Source organism: Dermacentor andersoni, chromosome 8 (assembly GCF_023375885.2).
Source record: "Dermacentor andersoni chromosome 8, qqDerAnde1_hic_scaffold, whole genome shotgun sequence".
Classification (NCBI taxonomy): Eukaryota; Metazoa; Arthropoda; class Arachnida; order Ixodida; family Ixodidae; genus Dermacentor; species Dermacentor andersoni.
This window is the reverse complement of record NC_092821.1, coordinates 68,327,515-68,341,689: the sequence shown is the minus strand read 5'-3', so window position 1 is coordinate 68,341,689 and position 14,175 is coordinate 68,327,515.

The window sequence follows — 14,175 nt, the reverse complement described above, 5'->3', positions numbered from 1 at the left end:
TCCCCACATCTGACTGATGCAACAAGTGGATTGCCGTCGCAACAGACTATACAACTTGGTTCGCGTTCACCAGAGCCCTTCCAACAGACGTAGCCTACTTCCTGTTGCACAACGTCATTGTTTGCCACGGCGCTCCTCGTCAACTTCTTACCGACAGGGGTCGCTACTTCCTCTATACAGTTGTGGGCGACTTCCTCCATCCTTATTCTACCAAGCAAAAATTTACTAATGCATGCCATCGGCAGACGAATGGTCTTACGGAGCGGCTTAATCGAACGATACCAGGTATGCCCTTCATGTATGTTTCTGATGACCATCGTGACTGGGATACTGCTCTCCCGTTTGTCATATTCGCGTACAATTCATCGCGCCACGACACTGCACATTACTCACCATTTTATTTGTTGTGCGGCCCAGATCCAGTATTACATTTTAATACTATACTGGCTACCCCTCAAGAGTCCGTGTCTCAGTATACAAGCGATGTCATTGCTTGAGCCCAAGAAACACGCCAAGTTGCGCACCGTCGCCTTTGTGCTTCTCGGAACAAGCGTAAAAGCATATGTGACAGTAGTCACCGGGACGCCGATTATATTCCCGGGTATCTTGTCCCTCTGCGATCTCCCACCCGCTGTTTCGGCCTCTCGGAAAAACTGATATCCCGCTACACCGGCCCTTACCGAGTCCTCTCTGTCACGTAACCAACGCAGGCTACGATTTGTCTCCGGTCACACCTATTACTCGCTCCATCCAGACTTCCTATCACGTTGTTCAGGTCAGCCGCCTAAAACGCTACCAGTCCTTTTCTGCCTAAAAAGCAGTGGGACGGCGCTTCCACGCCAAGTACAGATATGTTGCGCAGCTCTGCACAAAGCTGAGGAAGATGAGCACGAGCTTAGGTCTGAAGAAGTGAACGCTTTAATGACTAGCCTGCTGTAGGGTTGGCTTTGTAAATTACTGTAAATTACTGTACATTCTGTACGTCAAAAAAATAAATTACGGGGTTTTGCGTGCCTAGACCAAGATCTGATTATGAGGCACGGCGTAGTGGGGGAATGCGGAAAATTTCGACCACCTGAGTTTTGTTAACGTACACCTAAATCCAAGTACACGTGTGTGTTCGCATTTCGCCCCCATCGGACTGCGGCCGCCATAATGTAAATACGCTACCTCTCTTGCTTCTTCTTTCAGCAAAAATATTATTCTAAACCTAACTTAACGGGAAGCTTTAGCTCCTACATGAGAAATCAGCAATCTTTTCTTCTTACAACGACTGCACCGCAATTCATGAGTTATGTTGAACTTGAAAGAAGCAGTTAAATTGAGATTTCAGAAAGCGAATTTTAGTTAGCTTCCACTTTTCTTTAATTCTAAAAAATGCGAAATTTCAAGAAACAATACTCGAAGTATACGACTCTGTACCTCAGCAACTAAATATGATATCGGAATTCTGTAAGCTGCACCTAATATTTCATTTAATGCGGACAAAAGTGATATATCATATGCCACCCTGAAATACCCCACTAACTCCTGAATATGGTATTCGCAAAATCTTTACAGGCATTGTAACAACTTCACATAAGTTATGAATTCATACATCAAATTTGCCCGATTGAGATGCCCCAAGGGATGCAGTTTAGAACCCGCCGTGGTTGCTCAGTGGCTATGGTGTTCGGCTGCTGAGCACGAGGTCGCGGTATCGAATCCAGGCCATGGCGGCCGCATTTCGATGGGGGCGAAATACGAAAACCCCCGTGTGCTTACATTTAGGTGCACGTTAAAGAACGCCAGGTGGTCGAAATTTCCGGAGTCCTCCACTACGGCGTGCCTCATAATCATAAAGTGGTTTTGGCACGTAAAACCCCATAATTTATTTTTACTGCAGTTTAGACGGATGCGATATCAGTTTTTATCCGAACTAACGGATTTGTAAACTTCGTACTTCTATTCTTTTTTTCAGATTTGCCGATTTCCGATAATTCTTGTCAATAATGCCATGACCTAAATCAAAATTATTATTGCAGCGATCACTGTGATCTAACGTTCTCTCTCGAATGCAACAATTCTCATTCAGATCGGTTGAGCGATTTCCTCATAAAGTCATTTACGCGTTTTACATGTATTTGAGCAGCTGGCATCGAAGAAGGGCCCGAGTTAAAGCTTCCTCTTATTGAATCACACCGGTTCTTAGAAAACACAAGAAAAATAACGCTGACTATACGGAACGCCGTGGCCGCAGTGGTAAACAAATAATAAGGAAAAACAATGAAGAAAGAAAACCCAACCGAAGCTTTGCAGGAGCCGTTATCTCGGCCAGACATCTTACCCGGAATGCCGACGAGCTGTCTGGCAAGGTGTCTAGCAAAATCGTCGATTCATTGCAAGTCGAGCAAGTAGCAGGTTGTCTTCAAGATAAGGCTGATACATAAGCGCGCTCCTCTCCAAGTACCGAGGTGAAGCAACAGTCTCAGGGTGTGCTTCTTCTTATTATGTTTTCTTAAGTTGTGCGTCATGGCATACGTCACGGCGCGAGTTTCAAATCTTTAATGTCGATACGCCACGTGGTGGCGCAAAAAGAAACTAAACGCATGTCCAGAATTCCTGGGTATGCATATCGGGCAGAAACGTAGAGGTTAACAAAGAGCCTCGATAACAACTTAAGGACGATGGAGCGAAACGTGTTAGGCGCATGGTTAAGGGACAGCAAGAGAGCGATGTGTATAAGATAGCAAACGGCGATAGCCGATATTCTAGATCGGTATCGCTCCGACCTAAATCGCGCCGACGCCGACACATCTGAAAGCCTTCAACGAAAATCGATGAGGGATAAAGCATGCTTGCCTTGACGTCACATCTGCATCGACAAGCCTCTATCTTAGTCACAATTTTATGCAATTTATTTTATGAAATTTTTCCTGGGTATCCCTAACAATTCCTAAAAACTGATAAATTTTCTCCTAAAAGCAAACTTCTACGCATGAGCTATTAAAACGTCGGCGCAGAATTGTTAGGGACCACCTTGAACAAAGCCGGTAGAAACGATCGAGACAATGTCTTTTGCTTTGTTTAGTTTATATAATTTATTCTCGCTTCTCTTTCTACTGGGATCTTAAATTTGAAATGCTGCTACGTACGCGCCTTCATTTTCCGAATTTTTAAATTTTTTTCTGCAGGATATCCGCGAGCACGTCAACTCGCAAGTACCGTCGAACGTGCCCACTCCAGCGTTCTACACTGTCGTCGGCGCACTCTTCGATGAACCGCTCCTTTATCAGAACATCGACAGATCCAAGCAAGTCGTTTGCCATTACATTTCTAAACCATCTGCGATTTGTCGAGACTGAAGTTTCAGTGAACGGATAACAGCTTTTCTAACTTTTAGTCTAATAGTTAACCTCCTGTCTTTTTAACTAGTTTTTGTTGATATATTTCGTAATAATTTAGCTCAAATATTTAAAACAGCTTATAACTGTTCCTGTTGTCACATGCGTACTGGGTTAATGAATTTTGCTGTTGCAGTAATATTACATTCTAACGCGTTTTTATTTGCCCGTGTTTCTCAATTTCAGTGTGTGTTGTTCTTTCTTTGATCTTTTTTACTCTCCGTGTACAAGATAAAGTCTGCATTATAATTCAGCTACTATTTGCTGCATCTGATTAAACATGTTGCAAAAAGATGTTAGGTATCCATAGGCAGAGCGGCCACAGCGTTGAAACCAGGCAAGTGACGAATAATTTGGGCAGCAACAGCGCTTGTGTAGGTCCTTTTTAATCGTCGCTTGTCTGTTTCAGCGCTCTACTCGGTGTCATTAGGGTTTTGGATGAAATTGAGAAGTGTTGCGTTGGGATACCCCCTTGACATTAGTTTATTCTAGGAACCACCGATTTGACTAAAACTAATATCGAATATCAAAAAACTGCGACCAAACAGTACCAAAGTGCGGCAGAATGCCCTGATATAGCGTTTTAGTCAAGAAGGTGACACATACCATCACCTCTCAGGTGGTATAGTTAAGGGCATGAAGCACGTTTTCGGTAGAGTTGTTTGTTCCAGTGTCAGAATATCAAATAAGTGACCCTTGCAAGTGCGAGGACTGCTCGCCTGAAAGAAAGGCGGCGACACCGCGTGCAGATGCGTGTGTCAGCTCTCCATGACGTCACAGATTGTCAGACATTCAAACAGGAAAGTGTACCGGAGCCATGTGTTCGAGAATGAACGAGAGCAGGTACTCTATTAAAATACTCAACTCCAAGCAGGCACGTACGCAGGATTTTTTTTCGGGGGGGGCCCACCACCTCCATCATCATCATCATCATCATCATCATCATCCTGTTTTATGTCCACTGCAGGACGAAGGCCTCTCCCTGCGATCTTTCATTACCCCTGTCCTCATCCAACCGCTTCCAACTAGCGCCCGCGAATTTCCTAATTTCATCGCTCCACCTAGTGTTTTGTCGTCCTCGATTGCATTTCCCTTCTCTTGGTACCCATTCTGTAACCCTAATGGTCCAACGGTTATCTAACCGGCGCATTACATGACCTGCCCAGCTACAATTTTTTCCTCTTGATGTCAATTAGAATATCGTCTATACCTGTTTGCTCTCTGATCCAAACCGCTCTCTTTCTGTCTCTTAACGTTATACCTAGCAATCGTCGTTCCATCGCTCTCTGCGCTGTCCTTAAGTTGTTCTGAAGCTTCACTGTCAGTCTCCAAGTTCCTGCCCCATATGTCAGCACTGGTAAAATGCGCTGATTGCACACCTTCCTTTCCAATGATAATGTTAAGCTTCCAGTCAGGAGCTGGCAATGTCTGCCGTATGCGAACTCACCCATTTTTATTCTTCTGTGAATTTCCTTCTCATGATCAGGGTTCCCTGTGATTAATTGACCTAGGTAAACGTACTCCTTCACAGTCTCTAGTGGCCGACTGGCGATCCTGATCTCTTTTTCCGTTGCCCGGCTATTTATCATTATCTTCAACTTCTGCATATTAATATTCAACCCCACTCTTACACTCTCTCTGTTAAGGTCTCCAAACATTTGTTGTAACTCGTCTGCATTGTCGTTGAATAGAACAATGTCATCGGAAAACCGAAGCCTGCTGAGATATTTGCCGTCGATCTTTACTCCTAAGCCTTCCCAGTTTAATAGCTCGAATTCTTCTAAGCACGCGGTGAATAGCTCTGGAGAAATTGTGTCTCCCTGTCTGACCCCTTTCTCTATAGGTATCTCCCTGCTTTTCTTGTGTAGAATTAAGGTAGCTGTAGAACCTCTGTAGACATTCTTACGCGAAGGACGAGTCAGTAAGACGAGAAACTATTTACAGTATATATTTACAACAACGGTTGCAGCTCTGACCGGTTAGATTCACAGCGCGAGCCCAGTTCGTTCTTCCTCCTCTTTTCTGGAGTGATGGCGCCTACGCGCCTCGTTCAAACAAACAAATACCACACGCATGTAGCAATATTCTCCAAGCTTTTTACGTAAGCGTCCTGTACTCCTAGATTACCTAGTGCCTCTACGATTGCTGGTATCTCTACTGAATCAAATGCCTTTTCGTAATCTATATAAGCCACACAGAGAGGCTTATTGTACTCTGCAGATTTCGCGATAACCTGATTGATGACATGGATGCGATCCATTGTAGAGTATCCCTTCCTAAAGCCAGCCTGTTCCCTTGGTTGACTAAAGTCCAGTGTTTGGAGATTATTTTGGTAAATATTTTATATAATACAGGGAGTAAGCTAATGGTCCCATAATTTTTCAATTCTTTAACGTCTCCTTTTTTGTGGATTAGTATAATGTCTGCATTCCAGTTTTCTGGGACCCTTGCAGTCGATGGACACTTCGTGTAAAGCGCCGCCAGTTTTCCAAGCATTATGTCTCCTCCATCTTTGATTAAATCGACTGTTATTCCACCTTCTACTCCCGCTCTTCATCGTTTCATGTCTTGCAGGGCCCTTCTGACCTCATCGCTAATTATAGGAGAGTTTCTGTATCCTGTTCATTACTGTTTCTAAGTGAGGTATCGTGACTCCTCTGGGTACTGTATACAGGTCAGCTTAGAATTTTTACGCTGCTTTTACTATATCTTCGAGATTGCTGATAATATTATCCTTCTTATCTTTTAGTGCATACATACATCATGGTTTGTCCTATGCCAGGTTTCTGTTTTACTGATTTCAGACTGCGTTCAGTTTTTACGGCTTCTTCAGCCTTTCTCATGTTATAGGTTCGAATATCAGTTATTTTCGCCTTGTTGATCAGTTTTGACAGTTCCGCGAGTTGCGTAACGCTGTGCGGCCGCCAGTCCCATATAACCGCGTAGAGCGCAGGACTCTGCAATTCTAGACGTACTGCGCTCAACTTTCGCGGTGAGCGCAGTACCCACATAAGCACAGCAGAGAAGTGGCTACGTGTGGCGGTTCGACCGATAACTGTAGAAGCGTCATTCAAAACAAGTAATTGTTCTCCACTTCCGGCGGCGTTTTCTCTACTTCCTTTTTAAATAAAAAGATGTTGCTCCATAAATATTCTCATAAACAACGGTTAACATTTTTATTATTCGCTTTTGCTTGCAGTTCGGTTGTTGCCTTGGCTCTCTCCCTTAGTAGATCGCTTAATTTCTCAACTCCTTGCGATTTTTGTTTCCAGTTGCCAATTTTGCACGAAAAGTGCTATACAGTTAGGGAAAAACAGACGAGGTAACGGGCGACATTGATCTTGCTTATGGGCTTAAGGGTTATTGCAGGGTTTCATGATGGACGCTCTTTCACATTATTTTATTTGCCACCTTATCTAACCCATATCACGTGTATATGGTTCCGGGCATCTGCCAGCGTCGCGGCGAGTCGTAACTCAAGGAAATAATGAAGCAAAGGGATAAGTTAAGCGCAATTGGCGTTCTCTCCCGCCGCAACTCGTTCCATGAGAGTACAGACCAGCTGAGTAACCGCCGCATCCCTCTCCTGGTCCGAGGATCAGCCTAAACAAAGAAGGTTGAACTAACAAAAGCAACAGCTATGCGCGTGACGGTTGAATAGATGGTGACAACTGAACGCATCTCGAGTTAATCGCGCGGGTGCGGAATCTATGAGAAAACTGTCCTTCACATTGCAAGAGATGCCGATAACTACCGCCATCTAAAAGGAGTGAAAAAGGCAGCATAATGCTGACCGATGAAAAGCTGCCAAGTCTCAACATTGATCTGGCGGCGCTTTAGGAATGTGTGAGGAGTGGTGGCGTGGGTGGGGAGGGGGGGGGTATGCCACTTGATTTCGGGGGGGGCCCGGGCCCCCCCGGGCCCCCCCTTGGGTACGTGCCTGTCTCCAAGAAAGACTCGAAATGGGAAAATGACGACCCGTCCACCCTGACCTGTTCAGGTGCGAAATTTGCAATGACAATTTTTGTTGCTTTATCCTTTTTCTAAAATTTAATATGGAGTTCCGCTTCAATTCTATCTACTCGCCTAATTTAGCGCTGATATTTACACGAAAATGAAATTTAATATTCACAATTTAACGTCCCAAAGTTACAGATTTGTTTAACGACGCCGTAGTTGAGAGTTCTCGCCAAGGTTGGCGACCAAGGAAGCGTTTAACTCGCCGGCCTGAGCGTCGGGCTGGCGGTGCTGTAGCCCTCAGCTGGCAGACACTTGGTGCCGACTCGAATGTGCCTTGTCAGCGGCACTGCTCGGGCTTGCGAGGCGGGATCGTAGCCCGGGCTCGGAGGTGGCTCTCCGCGCCGCGCCCCAGGCGTCGGCTGCGCGAGCCGGGAGGTCGCCTGCCGGGCGCCGGACCGCGGTTCGTGCAGCTGCAAGGCCAGCGTGGCGCCGCAGGTGCGTCAGTTGTGCCCGCGAGTACTGCAGGCAGTTCGCACGGCCATGTGGTTGTTTCCTGCTTCTGGAAATTTGATTAGACCACTGCACGCAACGGCATTGTGATACTGGCCGGATCCGGGAACACACCGTGAACGCCCGTTACGAAGGGAATGGCCGCCCGCATCGTCGACGATTCTGAGCACAGGATAATCCCTGCACTGGCTCTCGCAAATCTTTGGTCAATGCACACATCGCATGTAAACGCGCAGAATCGTTCACGCCATATTCCCGTCGTGGCACGTGTGGTTACTTCAAGACTGGAATGACGACTTGCCGTTAATACTCGGTGCTCTGCTGTCGCTAGACGTTTGCTTCCCGGCAGGAACTAACAAGGTGCGAACACGGCGCTGCTGTGTGCTCACGCGGTACGCCGCATATCAGGGTTAACCTCCGCTATCGTGGCATTTACGCAATCCTCACTGTTCCGCGTGAAACGCTCGAAACCAAAGCTGTCGGTTTGTGCAGAAGCTGCCGCCGTGTTAGCAATAGGTCTCTGATTTCGCGCCGCTACATCCGACAACATCTGGTCATTTGTGCGTCTCTTGCGATGGTCTCCTGTGCGCCTTGCGCGTCGATAGTCTCTTGCGGTCTCTCGATGGCAGTCAATGTCTCCGCATTCATACGGCCATTGACTGCTGTGGGGTCACGATGTGGTTGTGTGGAGCTTGGAAGCTGCGTCGCCGACTGCAGCGGATGGGGCGTGATCTGGGGCTGTGGCAGTGACGCTGTGGTGCAGGATGCCAAAACAGAGTCCGAGACGCGCGGCAGAAAAAATGGCGCGCAACAGTGGTGAACAGCAACGCGGGCCGCGAGCCCGCCTGCCAAAACCTTGTCGGGTGCAGCTCCAGCGGCGAGATGGTGCTGCTCCCGAGCAGAAGCTCAGCTGGCGTAGACGGCCATGTAAAAATAGGAGTCGTGGTCGCCGTACGCATTCCACCTTCTAAGGCGAAGTCGACGGCGCAGCCACTGGTGGCCTGCGGTGGGGCAGCCTACGCATCTCTCCGTCCAGGCGCTGCCGGGCACGACTGCCGCGTCGACGCGGTGTCCCTCGCGAGACCAGCCCGCGGAGCAGTGCTGGTCATAATCGCTGCAGACGCACCAGAGCCGGCCGAAGGCAGCTTCCAAAGCTTCACTCCAACCAGGCAAAGACCGGTCCCTGATGCCTTCGTACTTGTACCATCATTTTGCGGCACCGCGAAGGTGATTTACTGCAACCGACGAACTTGCGTGGTCCGGCCAAGCATGACGAGCGCCGAGCACGTTGGTTGTTTCCGCCTAAAGGACGGCGTCATCTTGAAGCCCGCAGAGCTCTGGCACTTGCCGAACAGCTGGCCATGGTAAGGCTATAGGCGAGAACCCGGAGGTTGTCGGAGGCGACGTCGTCCAGCGAGAGCACCGAGATGGTTCGCATGCGGACCGTGAGACTACCAGGCGAGTCTCTAGAGCAGCCACAGGCGGCGTCCGCGGATAATGCGACATCGGCTGCAGTACTCACGCCAAACAGACCCAACCTCAAGGGAGCGTGAACGGCTTCTGATGAGCCAGGGGCGGTTACGGCCGCGGTACTCACTGCAGTCGGGTGCATGGCTGTGGGAGCGTGAACTTCGCGGCGCAGTATTCGATAATGTCCTGGGGAATATATGCATGGCAAGGAAAGCGTGGGCGGTCATCCCTGGCCCCAGAAGGCACGGAAGGCAACGTGCTCCCACGGGGACAGTCCTTAGAGGTGGACCGCCTTAGTCTGTGTTTTCATCGACTGTGCCTTTGTAAAGAAACAAGAGTGATCAGAACGCCTGTTGACTACTGCCTATTCTCTGCTCGCGCCCGCAGTCCGAACACCCTTGTCCAAGTGCGTCTCTTTCTCTTCATTGCAACAGATATGTCATTACAACAGATTTTATATATATATATATATATATATGCGTGTGTGTGTGTGTGTGTGTATTACATGCAATACATAAGATGCATAACACAGCGCACACGGAATTTCTCAGTGACACTGAAGGCGTTCTTCAAAGGACCCCTAGGATCTCCGCCTCCACAATTACGCTTCCTGTTGCCGGGTCCTAAGTCAGGCACTGTTTTTGTTCAGCAGCATCATATCGTAGCCTCTGAACCACCGCAAATGGCACTATTTTAAACGGAATACATTTGCCCGTACGACAAGCGCAAGTGCCCCTAATGGAACAGTTTCAGTTTGTCCCCAAAAGTTTTACCGTTTGCGGATTGCCTGGTTACCGTAGGCGTCAGCGTGAGTGACCTGGTTGGTGGCCCAGAGCTCATCCAGATATGCACATAGCTCTTATCATTGTACCCAACTGTATTCAAAGTTTAGTCAGTTGCGCAATTGTGAGTGCATTGCCGTGTTAGGTGTTCTTTTTGATAAATACACTAAAAAGAGAAACACGGAAATCTGTCTGGGGCATCGTGGTTAAACGAAGCGACACAAGATGTCGTTACCAGCGTCCGGTAGCCCGTTATTGCGCAAAAGCCATTACGTATACGGGAATACCGGACGCGCTAAAACTCTCTAACGACTCGTTATGAAAGTGCAGTGGCATCACCGAGCCATCGTTCTATGTGGCCCTCACCCACGTGCCCTACGCCGACAGGAAACGCAAGGACTGCCGCATTCTGCCTATGACCATGCTGAACTACCCCGCTGATCCACCGCGCAGGAAATTCAAATACGGCATCTCCATCGTAAGTGTGGCTAGCCTTCTGTACTCCTTACGCGTTCATTTAGCAGGTTAGCTGCGTGACAACCCAGTGCAACTGTTACTTTGGTAAAAAGGGTGACCTGAGAACTGAGGGTATAATCATTTACAATGCCTTCTATATATATATGAGGCAGGAAGGCCTATGCCATCGAAATCGCCAACTACCCTTTCTTTTGCGATGACCAACCATATTCCGTGTTTGCAAATTTCCCATAACACACTTCATCTGCCGTATCGTGAATGGCTTTGCGTTGACCGAGTGAGCGTAGCAGGAACCTGCGACGTACGGTTTCTCCATACGCAATCCTAATCACGATGACTTACAGCCTGAAAGGCACCGATTGTATATTTCATTTCAAGGCTAACGGTAACGTACCGTCTGACTTCAGATTTTCTTCCCACATGCACCACTTGTAAGTGCGTCCGAAACTCAACCTCGTTTTACTATATAGAATGCCTTGCTAAAGTATACGGGGCGATCATACTTATGTTTTCCAGAATTCTTAAATATCGCCTGTGGCAGGTAGCGTAATTCGTGCGCTTGAGCTGGAACATTCGAAAAGGGGCACGAGAAATCGAAACATTTCTTCAATTAATTAACAAAAAAATCGTTAATGACCTTTTTAATTGAATACGGCACCTATTGCAATTTACGAATTATAACCGGTGTGTTTGCAAGAGGTATCGATATTAAATGAATCTCCAGGATGACACGAGTTTAGAATTATTATTTCCCTAAGCGTGGGAAAAAATACATGGCTGTTTGAGGTACTTTTGTGCTTGAATGCAAAGAAGAGCGCTCTGTCAAAAGAGTTAAGTGGAACAGTGCATATTTACGGCGCGTTTGATGGTCGATGTCTCCTAACTGGTGTCATTGTGAAAATTCATTCGAAGTGTATACGCCTTGGCTACAATTCGTAAACCACAATACGTGCCAGAAGTAATTAATGACGAAGTAAATTTGTGAATATTTTTTTTATTATTTGAATGCGCGTTTCGATTTTTCGTTCAATTAATGTCCACCTTTCTGAATGATCGAGCTCGAGGAGAGTTACGTTATCTGCAACAGGCGCTTTTTAAAGATTCGGGGATACTTAAAAACTATCACCCCGTATTCTTTAAAACGAACCTTAACCACGCCTCGGACTCCGCGGGTAGCATACGCTGCCGTGAACATAATCTCAGCCACGTTTTGCTGTCGCACGCGCTGCGTGGAGCTCGCAAGTGGATCGCGATAAAGCCCCTTTAGATCGCGAAATCGCCTTCCTCTCAAACGCTCTCTCTTCAACACAAGGCGCTGCCCTCACTCTCTTCTGGGCGCTTTATTTCGTCCTTGGACACGTTATTTCGTCATTCCCTTAGACCGCTGCTACTGGCCACTACCTGATTCCAGGCTGCGGTCGGCTACACGGCGTAGATACCGCGGCCGCCGCGGGGTGGCGCCACGAGTCCACTGGCTAAGCGCACTGCGGCTCGCCGAGGGCAACCGTGCTCGGCTTAAGTTTGGCGCATCGTAGGCACCAACGGCGTTAGTCGTGGCGTCTACGGTAACATCCAAAATGAAATTGTAACTGCGCGCCACGGTGACGTTTAGAAGGCGGATCGTTGTGGGCACTCCCCGCTTCGCCGTAGCCTTCGTAGCGCAAGGCAAAGAAAATTTAATTATGAGGTTTTACATGCCGAAACCGCGATCTGATTATGAGGCACGCCATAGTGGGGGACTCCGGAAATTTGGACCACCTGCAGTTCCTTAACGTGCACCTAAATCTAAGTACACGGTTGTTTTCGCATTTCGCCTCCACGGAAACGCGGCCGCCGAGGCCCGGATTCGATCCCGCGACCTCGTGCTTAGCAGCCCACACCGTAGCCAGTAAGCAACCAGTGAAAGGCATCGAAGAAGGAACGGCAGCACAGCGGAGGCCGTGTTTGATTGCCAATAACTCCGCTTCTGCTGAACGCATTGAAGTACTTTTTGTGACAAAGTATTTCTGAAATAACCTATTTCCACTTCAAGTGCTTTTCTCCACTTCGATAAAAACTGGTTCAGGGCCCCTTTAAAGGAAGCTTTAGCTCGGAATCTGTGTCTAAATCCATAATCAAGATATTGCTTGTTACAGTTCCTAGACCTTCGCTTTCTGTCTCAAATTCAGGAAATTTCATTATACTCCGTTCATCGGTTTCCCTGAACATGAAAGCATTTTTGCTTTGCTTGCATTTGAGTTGGAATATCGGAGTTGACCTCGAGCTAAAACTTCCTGTCGAGCAGCTTTAGAGCAGGACGCACCATTCCTGCTACATAGCTAATCTTATTTACTGAACAAGAAGGAGTTCTATGCTCACGTCAGGCGTGAAATTCACCTGTAGGAAGCTGTTGAGTCACGGTTAACTCACCTACGTGGGCGAGTTGTTTTCAAAAGATCAGTTATGGCCAGGAAAAAAGAAACACTCGTATTGAGCTTTCGGAAAGTTGAACCCCCTGAGTTGGCTTTATTTTATCTTAACCTACAGGGTACTGCAACACACTGCCACTCTGGTGGATACGCTACCATGTTTGATGGGTCGTTCGACGTGGAGCGTTCCATCAGCGATGGTGAAAAAAAAAAGTAGTCGTTTCTGCCTCGCAACACTTGCGGCTAATAGTTTACTTGTGCATGCGGTTGGAGCAAGTCTTTTTCTGAAAAGCCGCAACACCCAATTGAGGTTGCTACACAATGATAGTTAAGCGCTCCAAAATTATCAAGACTTAGTAGAAAATAAGGGGAAAATCATTGACCTACTTTGAATACAGTCTGCCTTGCCTCGGAATAAAATTTTATAGCTTTGGCGCATTATCTACAGCCCATCATAATCTGTGACTGGAGCGGACAGGTCGCATGGCGCGTACAAGCATTCAAGGCAAACATAGCAAGTGAAAAATTAATTATTTTTTTCTAACTGCAGGAATAATTACACATGAAGACCAAATGTGCCATAAACTTCACGCTCTTAAATAGAGGACAGTGGAATAAAATGGAAGATTAAGCAATGTTGAAGCGGTAACCAACGAAGAAAGCATGAATTTATTAAGAACTAAAGGTGGCATTGGCAGCACGGAGATTTATGCGGTGACAGCTTTAAACAGCTCATACGTCATCAGGAAACCACTTTTGCGTCTGTTCTGGCTTCCAGTGCCTCTGATCACTGGTAGAATGGCCCGATGGTGCTCCGTACGCGCATTGTACTAATCTAGCTTCTTCACTTTTTTCATTAGCCCAACTTGTACCAACTGCGGAACGGAGATCTGTTTGGAAATTTGTCAGTCATATCAAGCGACCTAAGCCTATGTCACCCTAATTTAAAGCTTAAAGGGAAACGCAAATTGTGCTGTAGTGGTAAGCTACGCAACGGCATAGTTGCCACTGTTTTCTTCGGAGAGAAGGCTTAGTAAGGCAGAAAAAAAAAAGGACGGAAGCCCGAAGGACGGGTGTCAGCGTCATCCTGATGTTCCCGCGCCACCTTGCCGCAACGTTATGGATGCGGACAGCGTCTGGTCGGATGTAATGTGGTTAATTATAGGTAAAGAAGGAGCGCATTGC